The sequence below is a fragment of the Bactrocera dorsalis genome, chromosome 2 (genome assembly GCF_023373825.1).
Source record: "Bactrocera dorsalis isolate Fly_Bdor chromosome 2, ASM2337382v1, whole genome shotgun sequence".
Classification (NCBI taxonomy): domain Eukaryota; kingdom Metazoa; phylum Arthropoda; class Insecta; order Diptera; family Tephritidae; genus Bactrocera; species Bactrocera dorsalis.
In genome coordinates, this window is record NC_064304.1 from 10,157,035 (window position 1) to 10,181,206 (window position 24,172).

At 29.5% G+C, this 24,172-nt stretch overlaps 1 protein-coding gene across 3 annotated transcripts in view; it reads left to right on the forward strand.

Annotated features, from left to right (window-relative positions):
- The window catches only part of LOC105223668 (elongation of very long chain fatty acids protein), a 57,150-nt gene that overhangs the window by 21,641 nt on the left and 11,337 nt on the right, over window positions 1-24,172 (forward strand). The window contains exon 1 of one of the 3 annotated variants that reach the window (XM_049449400.1): window positions 11,173-11,194. The exons of the other annotated variants lie outside the window; for them this stretch is intronic. The gene's annotated coding sequence lies outside the window, so the exon portion shown is untranslated. Of the gene's footprint in view, window positions 1-11,172; window positions 11,195-24,172 lie in introns of those variants that run through there. 3 annotated transcript variants of the gene reach the window in all.

Sequence of the window (24,172 nt, forward strand, 5' to 3'; positions counted from 1 at the left end):
ATAAAGTTTTTGCTGCAGTATCTAGTATACTTCTACTGAAGACACATAAAAAATGTGATTTTATAGCCAATAAGCACATAAATATATACAATGTATACATGTTTACATATGTATATATAAATTTGTGTTTACTAATTAAAAAGTTAAAACAAAAAATTATTTACAAAATAACATGACTCAGCATAAAGTGTGAGGTAAATTCCATTTCACCAATAAATACGCAATAAATAATAATCATTATGTCATCTTTTATGTTTAAATATCTAACCGTTGCATGAATGACAATTTGACAGTTATATAAATTTATTTATTTTTTCATGCACATAAACCATTTCTGTGGCAGAAAATTGCAGCACCGCGAGCGATTTCAAAATGTCATGCGGATACACCCTAAAACACGAGATGTACGAATATATTTATATATATATTTACTATATACATATGTATAGTATTATGTACTTTATGTATGTAATCAAGCTCTGCATTAAATGAAATATATTTGCACATACCTACATATGGGTACATGAGCAATAATTTCATTGCAAATAATTATGTATGTATAAATATATACATGCAGATATACATATGTATGTATATATAAAATAGTAAATTCACATACTAATGTACAAGTATGTCAACAAAAATCCCATTTTTTTCTTTTTTTTAACAACAACGCCAACAATAGCAGCATCATCAGCAACATCTTCTCAGCATCCGAGCCGCGTTCGCTCTGTGCTCTTGCCACACGGCAAAAATGCGGTCAACACATCAAAATGAAATTAAATCGCCGACATGAAACACTCAAATTTGACAATTGCAGATGGTCGGTACCGAGTCACCAAAATCTGTCTGTCCGGCCAGCGTCACCAAAAGTAAAGTTGTAATTATCGTTGAAAGGAAATCCACAAAATGATGTTGTGCTTGAAATTAATGCCGAAAGTGAAGTGCAAAGCGTGTATGTAATGCAATACATATATTTCTATACATACATACGTTGCCGTATGTAAAATCACATGCGCGTGTGTACACATTGTGTTGTTGTTGCGCCGGAAACAATTCGGCGCACTTAGCTGAACATATGTAAGCATAGGATATATAAACAACCGTTAATGACAGCAAATAAACGACTTACACACATAATCTTTAAGAAAAAAAGAAAGCAAATTAGACTAAATGCAAAGGAAAACCGAAACTTAATTTTAAATGGTATTATTTAATTCACTTCCGATGCGCGGAAAAGTGAACTTCGGTTGATTTAGGAATGTATTTACGCTAAGAGATTTTTCTACAAAAAATTTATGTAAAAAAATTAACAAATTTATTCAATATGTCTTGTTTCACCGCGTGGATTATTAGTGTAGTTTTTATTGGCTTCAAGGCGATCAGCTACCTTATTAGGTCGAATTACAGGCCTTACGAAGGACTGGGAGTTCTATACCCAGTGTGATCTCTGGATCGGACATCAAACCTGACCTATCCTAACCTATCGTTGAAAAAAGATTTTTTTGAACCAACGATCATACGAGTATCCAATATGATTTATATTAACCGATTCGTTTGCAGCCTGAACTTAATCTCAATTAACTGTTGAGATTGTTGAGATTTTTGCTTAAAGTTTTGAAGTAAACATGTAATTATTGTCCCGAAACGTGTTTAGACGACATTGTAATTGAACACAAATGGATCCATTCTCAAGTCTGTTCAACAACAGCAACAACAACACCAATATCAATATGAAATATTATATAATTCTTATGCAATCATTAAATTTTGAAAGCAGAAATATTTTTGAAGCACCAAATTTCATATGCGGAATCGTTGCGAATTTTGGAAAAGGCTAACACAAGTGTACAAATGGTAAAAAAACCTTAAAGACGGTCGAGAGATCGTTGAAGACTTACTTCGTTTTGAACGACCTTCAACCTCTTCAACTGATGAAAATATTAAAAAAAAAACTTCTCTTTTGTTTGGTGCTTGAAAATCGTCAGGCGAGTGTTACAGAGATGGCAAGAGAGCTCACATCTCCCGCGAGTCCGTTTCAGTTTTTTTTTGGATGTTTTGGATATGAAATGCGGTCTTGCTAGACTCGTCCCGATAAAGATGAATTTTTTTCAAAAAGAGTACGATTGTGACAGCCAAAACCGCAATGAATACCATTGATCAACCACCGTCTTCACCATATTTGGCTCCGTATGATTTTTTCTTGCTTCCCAAACTGAAATTGCCGCTCCGTGGAACTTGTTTTAAGTCGATCGAAGATTGAAAGACGAATTTTGTCCATTTCAGCTCCTTCAAAGTAGAAGTTTGTAAGGCAGCCATATGTTATGGTGTTCCGATCTGAACAATATATTCGGGAATTGTAGCAATATCTTTGATGAAAATTCATGACAAATTTCGTGAAGATACCTTGTCAAATAAGAAAGTTTTCCATACAAGAATTTGATTTAGATCGGTCAGTTTGGAAAGCCGGTATATGCCATAGTTGACCGATATTGGCAATTTCGGCAAATAAGTAGCTTTTTGGAGCAAAAAGACCGTGTGCTAAATTTTTTATCGATAATTTTATATTTTATATTATATGTATATGCATGTACATCACAACATTTGTATATATTTGTGCTCATGTAAATATGTATATACGCAGATGCGAAATGGGCACACGCATCTTTGTGCACATTACATTGCAGTACTGATCATAAATACAGCGCAATACAACACATAAATGAACGTTAATTAAATGCCGTTAGCGTAGCGGGCTGACGAAGAAAAGGGTTACGATGGCATTAGGTGTTACGCGAACGTATTGCTGTACAACAAAAGCAAAAATTAACAAAAAAAAACATACATGTACATACATATATACAATATATATATATATATATATACATACATATATATATTTTTATATATATGCATTTGTGCTCTTTTATACTAGTAACAACAACACCTAAGCATGTTGACCGTTGAAAGTGAAAATGTTGTTGCCGCTTGAGCTCTTCTCAATGGGATGCTGTGCAGCCGCCTACCGCGGCTGTTGTAACTTTCATTTCAACACTATTTAGTTTTACTTATTTAACGGCATCTTTTTCCCACACACGCCACATACACTATTACATCGTTCGTATAGCCTATTTGCTTTGTAATTTTATGCGCTCACAGTTTTCTCAACTGACCTTTACACACTTTTCTTGGCGCGTTTATTTCGTTTGTTTTTTGTTGTTAATGAAATTCTCTGCAACGCGGAAAATCACTTTTCTCGCTTTGAATGCTTATTTATTGTCTCTCGTTGCTAGACTACTAAATACTTGCTGTCAGTGCGGCCACCCGAACTTCATTAGCGTTAGGCGCTACCAAATGTTGTCGCTTTATTTGGCAATTAGTAGTGTTTTGGGTGTGTATGTATGTATATATGTATGTATGGGTAGTTGTATGGTGAAAGGCATATTTTATGCAATCTGCGTGCATATAAAGTTAGGTTAGATAATTTGTATACATAATGCAGTGAATAAAGGTGTTTAAAAGGAGCTGATTTGTGGGAGAATGAGGGTTTTAGTTTGAATAGTGATAAAGAATATCGCAAATTCTGCCTTTTGTGGCCATTGCAAATCTAGTGAAGCGTTTTTTTAAGAAGTTTTTATGACAAGTTAGGTTATTAATTGAGAATTTTTAGATAGAAAAATTTTAGTTCATACCTTTTCTTGTCATAATAACAATAACAATAAGAAACAAAAAATAATTGATATACGGAGATCAAACTTCACTCGAACATAAAAGAAGGTTGCACTAATCTAGGAAAAAACTCATTTAACCTTTGTAAATGTTTATATCTTTAGCAGAAAATTTTAAAGTAAATAAAAAACGGCATTCTAAATAATCAGTTGATTCTATGTAACCGTAACTAGCCCAGATCAAAATCTGTCCACTCGCCAGCCATCTAGAAAAAAACTTTTTATTGTTGCGCCCGTGTAGTTAAAATGAACCAGTCTGGGTCAATTTTGATCAGACATTGATTTCAATAATAAAGAATTGATGCAAGTCTTAGTTGATTAATTTTTAAAATTAAGTAAAAACATGTTAATTTAATTTTTTTAACAGTTATATAATAAAAAATTTTGTCCAGCTAACAAAACTTTCATTTAAAAAATTTTATTTTTTTAAATTGCACACAACTTTAAACAAATAAAATAAAATATTTTCGAAAAATTTTATTTTTGATTAATTTAATTTATAAAATATAAAAAAATAAAAAATTTAATTTATAATTTATTAAATTTAATTTATAACTAATTACATTTAATTAATTTAATTTAATTTATAATTTATTAAATTTAATTTATAACTAATTAAATTAAATTTTTGTAATTAATTAATTTTTAACAGTTTATTTTTAATTTTTAACAGTTTAACAGTTATATAATAAAAAATTTTGGCCAGCTAACAAAACTTTCATTTAAAAATTTTTATTTTTTTACAACAACATACAACTTTAAGCAAATAAAATAAAATATTTTCGAAAAATTTTAATTTTGATTAATTGAATTAATAAAAAATAAAAAAAGGAAAAATTTAATTTATAAATTACTAAAATTAATTTATAATTAATTAAATTAAATTTTTGTAATTAATTAATTAAATTTAAAATAAACTCTTAGTAATTAATTTGTAAAGATTTATTCGTTTTTTAAACTTAAACTTACCAATTACTTATACCAAATAAAAATATGTACATACATATAAAATTAAAACAAAATTAATTTTATTTAATTTTGTTAATTTTTTTAATTACGTATTTAAAAGGTACCTTAGAGACTAAATGAACTTAAATTAATTAGTTGACTTTTTATTTTTTTATCAAACAACAATAAAAAAATATTTTTATTTTAATTGTAATATTTCAATAAAACAAATACAATAAACATTTTTTTTCTTCTGTTATATCTAATAAATAAGAGAGTAAAACTCAACAGCGCTTTTGTGAACAATTTTTGTTTAATTATTTTTCTTGAAACTGCTAAAATGTTTTTTTTTAATCCTTTTTATCATTCACTATTTTTTATTCAAAAATATTTTTTTCTTGAAATTTCTAAAATAAAATCATGTTAAGTGGCAATCAAGTAGAAGAAAGTAAGTTCCGTGAAAATTTACGACTTTCTTTACACTAACAACGGGCTAAAATATATTTTTTACACAAATTTAAATCCATAAAAAAACAGAAACTCGCGGCAAATGTTAACACTAAAAGCGGGGATTTTTTGAACCTAAATGGTTGAATAATTATTGAAACTGCTCGCAGGCAATTTTGCTAATACTTCTAGAATGACTTGAAAATTTTTTTATTAATATTCATGTAAACAAGCTACAGAATGATATGCAGATTTACTTCTATATACATCTACTAGATATATTTTTGTATATATATATATGTATATATATACTTTAGATCACACACATGCATGCTAACTAATCAGAAACAAGAAACACTTCAAGAGGCTTATGACTAAGCGGCACTGAGCGCTTCAATTCTGTTGAAATCCGCAAATTCCATTTGTATTGGAAATCGCGCTGAAACTAATTTAACGCAGTTCAAAGTTCAAGTTGACTAGCCTAAACTAATTAATATTTCTGCTACTCGAGCAAATTTGCATATTCATTAGAACGTCGCTGGTTTGCAGATTTACACATCATTTATACATACCCGTACATAAATTAGCCATTTACCAATATTCTTTTGTATATTCGCATTTACATGCGAAGTTAGAGACATAGAAGGGGCCATGCGCTTTTCACAGCTAACTGTTGATCAGAAATCAACAATACTCACGCAATCGGTCAGCATGACGCTGCACATATGATAATTAGTTGACCAAATTTAGTAGAAACAAACTATCGATTTTGATTGTTGCGATTTCTTTGCGCTGAAGCTGTAAACCGCGGGCTCTTTGGTATGTTTCTAATTAGCGTTATGGAGGTCAAATTGATTTCGAGCAGAAAAAAAATTTTTGAATGGATAATATTTTTTAGTGATAAAATGTTTCTGAAAAATATTTGTTAAAATATTTTTATTATTTTATATTTTTTTAAAAAAAAATATTTTTTTAATAAAATTTTTTAAATAAAATAATTTTTTTAATAGTTTTTTTTATTGAAGCTTTGATGGAAAGAAAATGTTTTTTTAGGGAAAACTATTTTTTTTTTAATGAAGGTCTTATGGAAACAAAATATTTTTTTTATGAAAACTATTAGTTTTAATGAAATAAATTTTTTGAATTTTTTTTATTACAGCTAATTATTAGTTAATGTAAATTCTAATTAAAAAATTATGAAATATGAATTCTTAGGCTTAGTTATTAAATAATATTGAATTATAATGTTAACCAAAAAAAAAATTTGTTCGAAAAAAATTATAAAAATCGTAAAAAATAAAAAAATAAATAATTAGAAATCAAACAATTTTAAGAATTTTTAATGTGCTAAATTAATTCGAAAAAAATAAATAATATTCGTAAACCGATTAAGAATTAAAAAAATGTAATTTCAATAAAATTGTAAGAATGAAATTAAAAATATCAGAACCCGTAAAATTAAAACAAAAAAAAATATATTTTCGTAATCTTTTTTGAAATAATTAAAACAGAAAAAAAATTTACTTATCAAAATTCTTTCACCAAAATAAAAAAGCTTCACTTTTTCTTAAAAACTTTCATTTTGTTTTAAATTAACTTAAACATCAAGGCTTTCGCATACACTCAACCTTCAAGTCAAACGCATGATCCGCATTTCACAATTCAGCATTCAATTCAGTGAATGCGGAAACAGCTATAGCTGCTTCATATGGCAACAGACACAGCAAAGTCTTAAAATATTTTTAAATTACGCCAAACCCAGCATCTAAACCACTTTAGACATTTACCAAATTGTGCGTGCTATTGATGCTATCAATTTAATTAAAACAGAAATAAGCGAAATTAGAAACCATAAAAGAAGATATCACCTTAACGCCAGTCAAATCATGAAATGTCTTAGAAAATATGCAAAACAGTTAAAGCGTGAAACAGCAGAAAAACACAACAGCAACGTCAATAACAATAACAATAAAAAGCTAAAAAGTTTAGCATAGAACAGCGCACCCGGCGACTTGTGTCTTTGAATATTATTAATCTTATTCGCTAGAAGCGCAAGTTGTCACTGCCAGTGAATTTAAAGCCACGCGCCGTCAGCCACCACTAGCGCTTAGAAAAGTTCAACAAACCTGCTAATGTGTGAAAAAAGACTGCTATGTTAACTTTAGCAGCGCTGTTATCATTAGCAGCGCCTTGAGAACTGCAGCTGCGCAGCAAGTTTGTCGCTTAAGTCTTTTGTGCTTTTTGCTCTACGCAGTACATCGCTCGGCAATTTGATAATGCTTTGTTGTTCTTCAATTGTTTTTATACTTTATAGTTTTGCGAATTTTTTTATGCAGATTTTTTGGCAACATAATTGCGCAATTTGTTAAATGTAAGGCACACCCATGGCCAGTGGTGTATGGGTAGGAGAATGGAGCCACAAGAGATTGGCTATCTTTGGCTGCAGGGGAATTTATTTGAAACACCATTTATTTTGTGAAATAATAACATGAAAAAAAAACAAAAATTAATGAAACTAAAGAATACGTATAAAGCCAATATAAGATCTATAAGCGGATCTTGCTTTAGTACAACATGTCTGACGGCTTCATTTTTTTTTGCAAAATTGTAAGCGAAGAATTCTTGTTGTTTATATATTTTTGCAAAAACTATTTATAATTTTAGCAACATCATTGTTGTTCAAATTTGTAAATATACAAACACAGCTGCTTATACAACTTCACACATATATACATACATATAACCACAAGTAGGTAATAGCAAAGCACCCCGCAATTGCGTAAAGTTTACGGCTTTTTATGGCATCATTAAAATATTGACAAACTGATTGCGTATTAAATTGGTAAATTAGCAAAACACAACAATCACTTAGCGTTTGTAATTTTTTTTTTAAATCATTTTTGGATTCTTTTTTATTTTTTTTAATATTTTGTTTTAAAATTTTTCTTATTTTTTTCTAAAGACTTTTGGTGTAAAACACTAATATCTCGTCCCGCTGACCAAGCATTAGAAATTCAACTCCTACCAACAAAAACTATTAAAAATGTTAGCATCATCATGACAGTTACGAAATTGCTGTAAAAGCAACGCAAATTTTGTTCTGATTGCGTCTATTCTTCATTCTTATTCTTTGGATCATAAAACGGCTCATTAAACTTTGTGAATTATACATGAAGTTTAAGTACATTTGTTTTCTGCAATTTGTTCAGTCGTGCGAAGCGAGTGCAATGCATACCAATATTCGATTTGGAGTTGTGGAAAATTTTCATTGATTAAAATAGAAACGCCTTGTGTACAAAATTTAGGCTTGAGGTTTTATTGTGTGACAAAACGAAAATTTGTTATACAGTGGGACAGAATTGCCTCTTGAGGCAAAAAGTACGCAAAAAAAAAATTTTTAGCAACAACCGACTTAAGTTAGGTATCTATAAGCTACTTATAATAAGCCGAAAACTCTTTTTAAATAGTAACTATTTGGCGTATTTTTTATTGGTTTCGGCTCGTTTTTTTCCTCCATTCCTATGATTGTTGACTTCTTTGAATGTCAAACATATAAACACATGTCTCATCGGCAGTTATAATGCTCTCCATGAATGTGGGATCGGAATTCGGTACTATTTTTGAAAAAAAATCACCTTTCTCCGGACGAGTCAAGCAAGAAGGCGTTTCATACCCAAAAAAAATCCAAAAAAATCATTTGAACGGTCAAGGTCTCTTGCTTTTTCTCTAACCCTTGCCTGACGATTTTCAAGCATCTCGAGAACTGAATGAGATGTAAGGTTTATGATAAGTTACTTTTATTTTATTGTCACTTAAACTCATCAACTTGAAATTTGAAAATCGTTGCCTTCGCAGTAAGGATTTTAAATTTTCTGGCACCCTATAAAATTCTATCTACCCAAAAAACAAATATTCAGTGTAAATGAACTCTTATAAATGTCGACTTTTGTAGAGCAGTTAATTTCCTACAAAGCTATGAGCATTCCGCTTTTAATGATTTTTTTTTTTTAAGTTTGTTCATCCTTTATTCTGTAGGGAGGCTCTTTTTATAACAATTAAGAGCTCATACTTGAACAAATTTTTGTTCAGAGTACCAAGCGGAAAAAAATATTCATGTTTTTGACCCACTCTAAAATACAGAAACAAAAAGTGTATAGAAAACTCATAAATATTCAATTTAGATTGTGATATAAATTATTGCAATGAAAATATTATGAAAGTTTATATTCTAAATATATATTTTTAATAACAAGTTTTTTATTTCATTTTAATTCCTTATTTATTATTAGTATATACTTTTGGTTGGCACAAGCATATCGGTATGAAGTAATTATTGAATTGAATTATTAAAGTATTATGCAATTTGGCGAACAAGTTTTTAACAAGTAATATTATTAATAGAAATAAAAAAATAAAAAAATTGTTATCTAAAATTATTTCTAAGTAACTGTTAAATAACTGATAACTTAACCGGTATGGCTGGTGATATAGCGTATGCATTGATGGCTTCAATGCATTGTTTTTGCTCATTAATCTTCAACTACATTATTTTAGTTAAAAAATAATAAAATGAAATTAAAAATATCAAAGTATATGAGTTTGCTGTTACTTCTCTGATACTCGTATACATTTTTGCATGGCATTAGATGGGAGTGTTTCGCTATAATTTTATTGCTATGTGCTACATGCGGATGTGAAGTTTCGAAATCAAGTTGCCAATATAATACATTTTTTAACTAATTACGTTTATCAGATTATTACGATTTCTTTATTTATTATCTACATTGCTTCATTGTACTTCGTTGATTTAAAATTCATTTTTTATCTTGGCAACCCATTTTAAAATATTTTAAAAATATCAAATATTTTTTTACTTGTTCAAGTTGATACGTATGTGTGTTGGAGTTGTAGTTTTGCTTAGTTTTTCAGACAGGTGGCAGTTCTACAAACTTAAAGAAATAGAGAGATCAAATAAAAAATGAAGGTTGAAATCGTTTAGCTTTTTCTGAGGAGAGAACTTCCCTTACGTTAGGTTAGGTTTGGTAAATATGTAGAGACCACGAATATTGTCAATTGTACTGCTAGAAACTCCTGTCCAAAACTCACGCATACTTTTCATAATTTTTAATTTCCAAAACCTTCTAAGGAAATGTATTTTTAAAAACTTCCATGGCAAATTTATGATAGAGTACACAAAAAATAAGAAAATTGGCAACTAGCAACTACACTAACAAAAAAAATGATTTTCACAAACTCTTCGTTAATTGGCGAAAACATTGATATTACAATTAGCTGCATGCAAGCCAACATAAATACTTAGTAATATATATACACATGTATATAAGTATATACTTATTTAAGTATATAAAAAATATTTATATAAGTAAAAAAAAATCCACTTTGCGACCCTAACACTCTAATTTAGGTATTCGTGTGCACAAATAGTTTCACGCTATTTCCGCAACAGAAAGTAGTACAACTGTATATGTGAAGTCATCATAAAACAAACAGTAAAAAATTTACACAAAAACATTAGCGAGGCTGTAGATCACCAAAACAAACTTTAATGCAATAAATACTTGACATTTTTCGCTGTGATCTTAGTACATTTTTGGTGATTTCATTGTTGAGGTTGCCAGCTGTTATGTGTATATGTGAGTATATGTTATATGCTTGTGTGCGCTTAGATGTGCGTGTTCAAATATTATTTTTGCATTTAATGTTTGTTATGTAAAATGTCATCACCTCCGAGATGTTGTAAATAGTCGACAATTAAATTTTTTTCCACATGCACACACATACATACACGTGAGTTAGTAGGGAATGACAACAGGCGCAATACACTTGCATAAAAAAGTCAGCTTTAAGAAATCGCAAATTTAATGAAACAGTTATTACAAAGAAAGCGATGTAAGTGGCGGGAGTGAGCGACTGAGGGGGAAATGCAACATTTTAAGATATTTAAAATTTGCGAGCATGGGAAAAAATGTTTCTAAAGAAGTGTTTTTGTTTTTGTTAATTAATTGAATCTGTAATATCCTACACAGGTGCATTTCTTATAGCTTAAACGGGTATAAAAATTTATTTCTTTCAATTTTGATCGGTTAACTTGTATGACAGCTACATGCTATAGTGATCCGATCTGAATAATTTCTTCAGAGATTATATCGTTGCTTTGGACTATAATATGTGTCGAATTTCGTGAAGATATTTTGTCAAACAAAAAAGTTTTCGTACATAAATCTATTTTGATTCTTCAGTTTGTATGGTAGCTATAAGCTATAGTATTCCGATTTGAACAATTTCTCTGAAAATTACACCGCTGCCTTGGATAAGGGTGAAATTCTAAATTTCGAGAATATATCTTGACAAATAAAAAAGTTTTCCATACAAGGACTTGATTTTGATCGACCAGTTTGTATGACAGCTATAAGCTATAGTGATCCGATCTCAACAATTTCTTCGGAGATTATGTCGTTGCCTTGAATAAAAATATGTGTTAAATTTCGAGAAGATACACTGACAGATAAAATAGTTTTCCATACAAGCACTTGATTGTGAGGGTCCAGTTTGTATGGCAGCTATGTATACGCTATAGTAGTCCGATATCCGACAAATATACAGCTTCATAGGGAGAAACTGATAAATTGACACGTGCTAAATATTATTATACAACTATTTGTATACGAAAGACATAAAAAGTAGGATACCTGAAAAACAATAAGAGGTGCAATAAATTAATGTGTGAGAGAGAGAGAGGGAGGACGAGAACGGGATAGGAAAAGACGTTTAGGAATAAGCGTTTCCAGTGAAATTCAGACAAGCGCACTTGAATTTTATACAAAATAGGCATACTCACAATACATGCTTATATACATATTTAAAATTTTCCCTCTCCGACTTATAGTTGCTGCGAGAAAGAACATACTACAACTCGTTTATTTCCTAAATTACCAAAATAAAAACATGTTTTTACTTTAAAAGTTTGTATAGGAACGTAAATACTGCCATACCAGTGTATTAAATCCACTCAAATAGGTCAAAGAATTTGTCAGAACAGCTGATCGGAGTGCAGAGCGCCAAACTGAGCTTATTTTTTATGTGTATTCATGGACAGCCTATAAATTTGTAGCGGAACAGTTTCAATTTCTTCCTCACGCCAGCATATACTCGTATGGGTATATTTATATAAAAATGGTGATGAGTTTGGTAAAATTCCATTGAAATTTGCTTAAAACTTTATGTCTGCATATTTGAATATCAAATTAGTTATTTAAGCGTAGACTAATAAATTGCTCATAAAAAATACAAATCTATGGTATATTCCGCAAACAATCATTGGCTTTCACAATTCAGTTCGTCAACAATGTTTTTTAAGCAATTTGCTTAAGGTTAGTGACTATAGTTAGAACAAGCGCTCATTATGAATCTTTGGACTTTGACACTTCGAAAATGCTTTCATTTTGTTAAATATAAAAGAATATTTCATTGAGAGTTTGCTTTGCAAACAATACGAAAAATATTTTCTTCGGAAGTAAGGTGTGTATAGCTTGAGGCTATCTTTTCCATAAGAAATATTGACATTTACATTTTTTTCGGCGAATTTTTAAATAGTAAAAAATTCGAATTATTTTTGTATTACAACTAAAATTTTTTACAAAACAACTCACTGCTGCAAGTACATTCCTACAAGTAAGCGAATAATAAGTAATGATTACTACAACAAATCAACTGTTACAAGGATTTACTTTGTTTAAAATAACTCATAAATTTGAGTGATAACCAATCAAATTTAATGACTACAACATTAATAATGGTAATTAAAATTTTTAGTGATTACTATTATAATTATAATTAAAAAAAACCTTAATAATAAGAATTACAATTACAATTATATAGCAAAAAGGTACAATTTTATTTTTGTATGCGTAATCAGTAATTGTAATCATCTTTGTTATTGCATTACTGTAATCGTAATCAATAATTGTAATCAACTTTATTAAAATTGATAACAATTACAGTAATAACTTCTCAAATTTGACGATTAAAATTTCAGTAATTGTTGTTAGAAATTTTAATTACTACTTTTGTAATTGTAATTAAAAAAAAGTTATTGATAATAAGAAATAAAATTATAATTACATAAGCAAAATGTCCAGCATCATCAGTGCAATAATACGTTACAATTACAGTAATCGTAATCAATAATTGTAATCACCATTACATTAATTCATTACAATTACAATAAAAAAAATACTAAAATTTAAAGATTACAATTTCTGCAATTGTTAACAGAAATTTTTGATTACTACTTTTGTAGTTGTAATTAAATTATTGATAATAAGAACTAACATTACATAAATTTCTGGAATTATGAGCAAAATAGTGACAATTACAACCAACGTAATTGTAATTACGTAATTTAAACAGATGATTTAGTATTTATTAGCTTTCATTAAAGCTTTTGATTACTACTTTTGTAATTGTAATTAAAGAGTGATTGATTACAAGAACAATTACGATTATTTGATTTTCTGGGATTATTAACAATGTAGTCGTGATCACCGTCACTGTATTTATATTTATGTAATATACTTCAGATATTTTAGTATTTATAGGCATTCAGCTTTTTTGATTACTACTTTTGTAATTGTAGGTAAAAAAAAATTATTGATCTCAGGAATTTCAATTATGATTATATCATATAAGTTTGTGGGATTATCAGCATAGTATACGCGATTATCGCCACAAATATTTCAATTCACATACTTTGTTGCTATAAGCTTTCGTAAATTAAATTAAATTAAATTTTCATGTATTCTCAGCTCCGTTGTATTGAAATTTCCGCGCAAGCATTTCAGAGTCATCAAATTACCACGCTGTACTGTTTAATGCAATTAATTAAGTTAATATCGACTTTGTGTAGTAAATCCCCTCGTACAAGTATGTTTAAATATATTATACTTCGGCACGTTTGAAAATCAATAATTATGAATAATAATAGCAAAATTATAAGTTATTGATAAAAAAATACACGTGTGAAAATTATAAGTGTTACTCAATTTTATTTAACTATTAAACTATGTTTAACTTTATAGCTTTTCTATCATATTTTAAGTAAACTGCGATGGCTGAAAGGTAACCACCACGCGTTGGGCTTAATTATTTTATAAATAGAACGTAATTCGAAAATTGCCATAAACTGATAAGTATTATTAAAGCATATGCATTTGCACAGGTTTGCGCCATAAATTGCAAAGCGAAACAAAGTGTGAAATTAGCCATCCCATTAAGATGCACTTAACAAGTAATACGTTTTAATATTCAAATATATGCATAAGATAGAAAAATATTATCTTTTTATAACTCAAACTATTACATACATACGAGTATAATAACCACAAATTAGAAACTAATTGATTTTTGCGCTCTTAGCTCAGCAAGTTCTGATTTAATATTCTGGTGCCACATATTTATTATTAATATTTATTACTTTAATATCAGATTGTTTACTAAATAATACTACAATTGCTGTAACACCCTGCAAGGTAATATAACTTTTATTATTGCCATGTAAGATGAATTACTTATTAAATGTTTAGTAGCATAGTTAAATACACTCATTGCAAATAGAATTAAATCAATTTGATTTGGATAATGCAGAGAGTTCAAAGATTGTAAGTGAGTGCACTTGAGAAACAATATATAGCAGTGTACAATGAACTAAGGGGACTATAGAGCGTTTTATACAAAAAAATGACTTTGACAATTTTGTACTCAGGTAGCTATTTCTATCGGATTTTGATTTTCTTTACTATGGTTTTGGCCAGACCGTCGTATAGACAATGCATGGGTTTCCCAATGTTGTTCATGTTTTCGGGTGTTTGCCGTACATCATACTTATTGAAAAACGTTTTAATTATTTTTTTTTTTCTACACAAGAATATTTATTAAATTTTCCAAAATATAATAAAATCAAAAAACTACAACTAAACTATAAATACACCTAAAAACTGACCTACTTTCTGACCGACGCTGATTAAGCCAAATTTATACTTAATTTTCAATATAGGCAACTTTCAAACGCTTGAATAATATATAAATTCGCTCACACACACACACAGATTTCGTACTCCAACCAAGAACTCCACTACCAATACACTTAATTACAGTAACCGCCAACAACACAAGGTCACGCGAGTATTGATGTTATCTTAAAATTTTTTTATTGCTTCTGGCACACTTTTCAAATTAACGATAACAATATTAACAAATTAATTTGCCATTATGACTTTATTGTGTAATAAATAAGCAGACATTAAAGCTGATTCTCACATGAAACAGAGCAAACAATATTGTTTTAGAATACAATTATAATTACTTGGCGATTATGAGCCATCATTTTTTTCTCATTCTTTCCTCATTTATAGAATTATTGTTTTTCGCTCTGGCCTTCCTTCCGGTTACCTTTAAAGACGTTTTGTCATGCAAACAAAGGATTAAGTAGCTATTTTTTAGGCTTCAATGTTAGATTATATTAAAATTGCATGAGTGTTAAGCTTACTTCTGGCAAATTAATGATTTATTCTTTTTATATTGTTGCTTTATGCATGAAAATATAAAATGTATAAGATTTTTCGTACAATTATCTTATTGGTGTTATAAGTGGCTGTCCGTGACTGTTATTTATTAAAAGCACTGAATATTTTTCATTACCAACAACAAATCTTCTAAGTAAACAAAGCTAAAAATGTTGTTAAAGTCAAGTGAAATTTCAATTAATTGCTTAAAATCGTAAATTAATATAATGAAAAACGAATAAGCACAATAAATCAAAAATAAAAATTAGCAAAATAACATAAAAATAAAAAATATAAATAAAAATGGAAAATAAAAGTGAAACTAAAATTAAAATCATAATTGAATTGGAATAAAGCAAAAGCTAAAACAAATAAATTATCTAAAAACAAAAAAAAAATTATTTTAATCACTTTAATTTAATTGAATTAAATTTAGGTTAACAATTTCTAATGTTAAAATTAAAATTAAAACTAAAATTAAAATCAAAATTAATATCAAACTTTAAAGTACAAAGCTAAATAAATTAGTTAATTAAAATTAAAATTAATATTAAACTTTAAATTATATTTAAACTTACAATTACAATTAAAACTAAGGTTAAAATTTAAATGAAAATAAAAATTACTATTAGATTTAAAATTAAAATTTAAATAAAGTTAATTTAAAATGAAATTAAAATTAAAATCAAAATTAAATTTAAATTTAAAATTATAATAAAAATTAAATATAAAATTAAAATTAAACTTCGATTACAATAATAATTATAGTAAAAATTTAAATATAATTTAAAATTAAAAAAAAAATTAATTAAAATAAAAATTTAATTAAAAATAAAACAAAAACTAAAATGACAATGACAATTAAAATTAAAATTAAAAAAAAAACTTAAGATATAAATTAAAATTATAATTAAAGTTAAAATCAAAATTAAAAACCAAATTAAATTAAAATAAAATATAAAATGACAATAAAATATAAAAATTAAAATGGCAATTAAAGTTAAAAATAAAATTAACAAAAAACTTAAGATTTAAATTAAAATTACAATTAAAGTTAAAATTAATAAAAAACTTAAAGTTAAAATAAAAATTAAAAATTTTAAAAATTAATTAAAAATTATAATTAAAATAAAAATTACAATTAAAACTAATTTAACACTAAAATCAAAATATAAATTAAAATAAAGAATAAAACAAATATTTGACACTTCCGAAAGAATCATTTTTATACCCTGCAGTCGATCTGCCTGTACATACATATACGTATATAGACGAATAAGTCGATGATCCATCCATTTAATCTCAATTTTATTAACTTTTTAAGATTTAAGAAACTAAATTTTGACTTAAAAAGCATCAAAAAGCCTAAAATCTCTAATTCTCTTATTTCTTTTACCAACTACTGTATACAGGTGCAAACGCACCACACTTCGCCAATCTCAAATTTAAATGTCTACGAAGTGCTCACCAATCATTAAACGAGTCAATGAAACCGAAACGAAACAATATTTACAAGCAGACTTCTCCATGTCTTACAGCTCGAGTGCGATTAAACAATAAGCAGTGAGTTGAGCATAATAGAATACATGTTGCATGCAACAAATGTGCGCTTTTAAAGTCATTACATGCAACGCAATCGATTGCAGTCAATGGAAGGCGGCTGAGTGGCAGCAAAGTGCAAGTAGAATAAAGTCGAAGAAATAAAAATAATAAACACGCGCATAAACGAATAAAATATAAATTAGAGCAAACAGCAGTGCGCGCATGCGCCGACTACCAATGTTGCTTTTATTTTCCTGACAGTGGAAGCCACACAGAAGCAATCTCAGCGCATTAGTGTCTAGTGTCCGTGGCTTCAGCGCCGCACAAAAAATGCCAACCAACCTGATCGACTTGCGGCGTTGCATTTGTCTTGCTGCTACAGCTGGCCGCCTCTGGCGGCAGTAAGCACATCTGCACACATGTAAGTATGTATGTGTGCATGTGTGCGCCCGGCTCGATGGCTATTCTGGCCATGAGCAGCCAAGCGGTAGTGCAGCGTAATGTGGCATGCGTGTGCAACCGGTATGCGGCTTAAGAACCGGCGAGCGGGCAACCGCGCACAACATGCTGCATTTATAAATAAAACGTTTGACTATGCAATATTTTCGATTTACTAATGATTGCTTAATTCAAGTGTTTTGCTGCTGATGTTGTTATTGTTGTTGTTGGCTTTAACGTGGACTTTGCTTTTTCGGTTTTTTTGTGTTTGCTTTAATTGTGCGGCATTATTTGTATTGCTAGCAGTTTTCCTTCACTTAGCGTTTGTTGTTTTTGTTGTAAGTACATATGTGGAAAGTGAGGTAGTAGCTGTTTATTTTTGTAATGTTGTTAACATTTATATATTTTATTAATATTTATTTGAGTTTTTTACTTATTATGACCCTAAAGAAACAAGGGCCGTCTGTTTGTGTAACGCAATGGTCTGTCATTTTTTGAGATATCGTTCTGAAATTTTGCTCACGTCCATTTCTTCTGAAGAGACTTTTTATTTGTTAGTATCGCCGAAATTAGACTGTTATAGGATATAGCTGCCATACAAACTGGCAGTTTGGACGCCTGCTTGCTTAACGAAGTAGTCTCTCAGTTTTTGAGATATCGTTCTGAATTTTTTCTCACGTCTATTTCTTCTCAAGAGGCTGCTAATTTGTTAGAATCGCCGATATCGAACTATTATAGGATATAGGTGCCATACAAACTGGCAAATCAAAATTATGTTCTTGTATAGAAAACTTTTTTATTTGAGATATCTTCGTGAATTTTTTCTCAGTCTATTTGGTCAAAATAGCGCTAAAATCGCCGATATCGAACTATCTATACTATTATAGCTGCCGTACAAACTGGCAAATCAAAATCGGGTTCTTGTATGGAAAACTTTTTTATTTCAGCAGATATCTTCCAAGGCTACTCTTTTATTTATTATTGCGCCAATATTTTAGGAATTCAAATCTTATTTTCATGTTTTATTTTGATCGAAAAATTTTCCTGCCTTTGCCAGCTTTCTGTTTTTTTCCGTTTGCCGCTTTTTTGCAAACACATTTGCAATCACGTTTTCTGCCTTTTAATTCCGACGTATCTCATTCAGACGCGTGCGGAATAAATACATACACACAAAATAGCTGTAGTCCAAATTGTTAGCATAAACCAGCCTTAAACGAGGAACTGCTCTAACTTTGTATGCGCACAAACGAAATATTGGAAATTTTCCGCGCGTCTAACCGGCCAGAGCCGGTCTATGAGCAGTAGTGACGCCACTAAATTCTTCAGACATACTACATTCTATATAATATACTCGTATATGTGTGAATGTATATATACATACATACATATATGTATCTGTTAGGAGTCCCCCTCCATTCACGGTTGTCAGTGTATGCGTGCATTGAACTTGCTTGTAGCATGCTTTTAGTTAATGTATGTAGCTGCTGAAACCCGCCGCTTTCTTCTGTCTTTGTTTTTTTCCGTTTCCTTTTTGTAACATTCTAGAACACGTCGTAATAAGTGACGCAACTAAATAATACAAAAGCACACTAGTAAAAAGCCGGTAGCGTGCAAAATAATTAAGTTACAATGAAAACAACAACACCGCCCTCTTTTTTGCATCGGCAATTAAACGCTGCTTTGATTGTGCGCTGAGGCGCAGGCGCAAAATGCAAGCTTCAATTCAGTTTATGCTAGTGCACACACACGCATGCAGCTATTTGTTACTGAAGTAAGGCGTAGCATGCAAGGAATGCTGCTTGATTACAGCGACAAATGCACAATAGAATCATGTTCCTCTTTACGAAATACAAATTAAAGTGTGTATGTGTTTGTGTTGTTTGTATACAAACAAATGTGGACTTTGTAGTAAATTTTTTCAGTTAAGCACTTCGTAATTTACATAAATAATTTTACAACTGTCATCTTAGCACTTTTAATGTTAGCCGGTTTATAAAGAGCAAGCTTTTTGAGAGGGTTGCGGTAGTAAATTGAATTTGAGTTAAGAAATGTTCAAGGGATTTTTGTAGATCCGCTTTGAGGTGTATAAAAATATATACAGTTGTTATTACATGAACTTGAAAAGTGTCGAAACAGCTTGACAACACACTTTAAATACTAAAATCAAATATTTTTTGTGATTTTTTTTAAATAAAATAATTTAAATAATGTATATAACATTAATTTGCGATTTCAAAAAAATTATTTTATTGTACTTTTTACTGTTATCATAATTTTTTGTTCTAGAAGTGCTACAGCAATTGATTTATTACGCCAAAAAACAGCATAATAAATGTTGCCTACATTTCAGCGCAAAGGAAATTAACATAAAACCAGCGAAGACGTTAATTTCGTCTATATTAACATTCACGAGTGCATTTTTTATAAGCCTGAGGGTATAACAATGTATTTACCCCGATTTTTAACGATCAATTTGTATGGCAGCTATATGCTATAGTGGTCCGATTTGAACAATCTCTTCGGAGATTACTGCAATGCTCTGAGTAATAATCTATGCCGAATTTCTTGACGATACCTTGTTGAAAAAAATAAATAAAAAGATTTTACTTACAGGGTATTGACTTCGATTGTTCAATTTGTATAACAGCTATATGCTATAGTGATCCGATAAGGGCGATTCCGACATACGAGTAGCTTTTAGGAGATAAAGGAATGAGTGCAAAATTTTAGAGCGATATCTCAGAAACCGAAAGACAAGTTCGCGTATTGTAAATCAACATGTTCACATATGCATTTAATTTGGTTTGACACGGGTTGTTAAAAAAATATAGATCTAGTCTGAAATAAAATTCAAAAACTATAAGTTTTACAGCCGTTCAAGCTTAAAAACGCACTATTGAAATATTGGCTAATAGAATTTAAAAAAAAATATATTTATATTGCCCGAAACTGAAGGTCAAACGGAATAAAATATAAGCCTTAATAATAATGCTTTAAAAAACTTAAAAATATTTCCAAAATTCCACATAATCATTAAAAATCAGTTGGAAATTTTTAATTCATTTACTTGTTGCCCCGCGCATAAGAAAAAAAATAATAACGTAAATTATTGTTTTTGTATAATAAAAACCACTTATTAATCATAAGCGAATTTTCCAATGCGCCAGCGGAATTGTCTACACGCTAAGTGAACGCTTAGTAGACCAATTAAAAGGGTGTTATTTCATGTTACAGACTACCTAAAAGCCGTACAACAAGACACACATGCATATACTTAACTAGAAGCTCAATCACGTCAGTTCATTTATAATATAATTTTTCAATATACAAAGACGTGCGATTATCTAATATATATATATCTAACTTATATATGTAAGAATGTAAATTGCTTTTGTTGTTGTTTTCATATTTTCTTCTCATCAGCCAAGTGCAAATATTGTCATAGAAATTGCTAGGAAATGTTTATACTTGCAGCAACACTTAAGTGCTTACGTTAGAATTTATTTACTAAACTCTGTATGTTTGTATATGCATTAGAGGTGTGCAGTTATAAAATTATACAGTTGCATATTTAATTTATTATGTTCAATTTAGTGAGATGCCAGTTAGCTTAACAGCTTTACAGAGTCATGCAGCAAGACAATAGACAGAGGAGTAATTTCGACTCGGGCTCTGCAGTTGCTGTAATGTTTGCATTACTGTTAACAGTAATTTCGACTGCTAACATATGTTTAGTTAAAAAGGCATGCAGATGCTTTACAGACTCATTTAACATAAAAGTCATTAACAGTGACAATGTTAGAAGATGTTTACAGACTCATTTAGCAAAGGAGTTTTTAACAGTGGCAATGTAAAAATGTATTTACAATGTTTACAGGCTCATTTAACATAGCAGTGGCAATGTAAAATTTTTCCTTATAATAACATCGGCATGCTGCTAACGTTAATAAAAAAAATAAATTATAAATTAAATTTTAAGTAAACACTTAAATCTCAACAAAAACGATTTCTTATATTGTTCCCATGTTAAGTGTTCAACTCTAATCCGCACATTTGTATACACTTTTACAAGTATGCATTTTGCAGTTGACTGTTAAACTGTACTTAACATAATCAACATTGCCTGACGGTAAATTGACATGTTCGGAATTTGTTCTCAAAACTAACATTTATTTAGTGCTTGTTTGGCAAGTAAATTGTTTCCTTATAAGTATGCGAAGTCATCTACTCTTTTTAACGGGCTCGTAAGAGCACTGAAACCTAAAAAACTGTTTATTGTCTGCACGTTTCTACTTGCAGTAACAGTGCAGACTAACAGTAATAGTATAATATTCATGAAAAATAAAATTACAACGCAGCTACTTACAGTCTGCTTAGGTGTGACGCTATTTATGAAGAATGTTTATAAAAGTGAAATTAATCAGTTGAGCATGTATAAATACATATTTGAGTATAAATTAGCAAAAGTTGACTGACTTTGTAGAAGTTTCTATAATAAATGAGAAAAACTGCAAAGTAGGCACATTAGAATACCTCCAAGTTGTGTTGAATAAGTTTTATTTTGCAATAAATATTTGTTGAAAAAATAAATAAAAATATATTATTTCGGGATTGTAAAGCAGTACTTTCGGAATCCCAAAATTTTTTTGAATTTTTTGAAACATATATTTGTTTATTAAAAATGTTTTCCAATTAATATATTAATATTTGTTGCAAAAATTAAAATATGCCATTGCGCTTTTCGGGATTGCAAAATTATAATTTCGGACTTCCGATTTTTTTTGTAATATTCATTAAAAAAATATACTACAATTTAAAGACACGTTTAAAATAAAATTGATTTCCTTAAACATTGTATTAGTTCCAATGCAGACAAAAATAATTTTCCATTCTTAAACTAATCATCCCTTTTTTTGCACTATATAGCAGCCTTTTTTCACTGAATTTAAAAAAAACATTACAATGTCATTTTAAGTAATATAATATGTATGTATGTACATGTAGAAAGTTTGACGTTCTAAAGACCCGAAAGCTAAATCAGAATCCCGAAACTTTATTTATCTTAGAAGTAGTAATGTTTTCTTAATATTTTAGTTCATTTTAACGAAAAATCGCTTTAAGTAAAAATATTTTTAATAATCCCGAAAACTTAATTTTGTATTTCGGGATCCCGAAAATATTATGAATTTTTAAAATTTTCGAAAAAATTTTAATTAGCTCTACAATCATATTTTGGCTTATATTAGTAAGACCTTCATAGAATTTTCCAATGATGACTTGCGAGTTGTGTGGTGAGTGGATTGAAAAGCCTTATAGACAAATTTTGTTAAAAATTATTTGTAATAGCTCTTTTACCATATAATTGAATAACTCACTTAAAAAATGCTATAATTTATACCAATTCCAGCAATTTGGGGAGGTTACACTCTTCCTGCTGAAATATGGCCTGTGATTATTTAATTAATATGCACTGTGTTACAGCCATTAATCAAGCATATTTTAATTAATTTCGAAATAAATTAATAAATATACCAGCACATACCGAAATAAATATGAATTATAAATTTTGTCACGTTCTTAAAAATTGAGGTCAAAATGTACCAGCAGCAGAGCCTGAAGCTGCAGCAGCAGAACGCCGCTTTAATCCAAAATGTTTACAAAATGTTGTTGCTGGAATTCCTTCATAACCAATTTTTGCTGCATTTCGCGTTTATCTAATCTTAAATGGGCGCTTTGTATCAATATGTATGCAACATAATTCCAGCGGAACACCTACATGCAAACATAGGTGCTTATGTATGTACATATGTTCGTCAAGAAAGCAACTGGCAGCACTTAATGACTGTCTGTCTACTTTGTCACGTTAAACGCCTTGCTTTGACAGGCGGCGCGCGCAGTCTTTTGTAATTCTCTTATCCGCCCTGGTTTCGAACAAGATTACAAAGCACGTGAACATGGTGCTGGACAAGTAAAGAATCAAAATTGAAAGCGAAATTGCACGGCGGTATGCTGTACATGCTGTTCGTGGTTACAGGAGCATACACGTAATGAAAGGAAGGCGAACATGAGCATGAAAAGTAAAAATGGAAATGAAAATGATTGCTTTTAAAAGCATGAGTGTACTGAGGATATATAGTTGTTGTTTAGAAGCATATAATTTTCTATTTATTAATAAAGATTTTTAATTAATTTTTGTTTCTTTAAATATTAGAACTCGACGAAACATCTTCGAACACAATTTTTCTTCCTCTCACTTTTCACTTAAAACCTCAGACTTCCCCAACTCACTGCGCCATTTTTACATTTTTGTATAGCTTAGTAACATTTTAAACTTTGTTTTGTTTATTTCTTATTGTTTTAACCTCAAAGTGGTAACGTGACCGTTACAAAAAGCCTTTAAATCGCTTTCCAAAGATCAAGTACTCACTTATGGTCAAGCATTGCCCACTGCTCATAAGCAAACTGTTAAGTGCTTAAGCTTAATTGGGG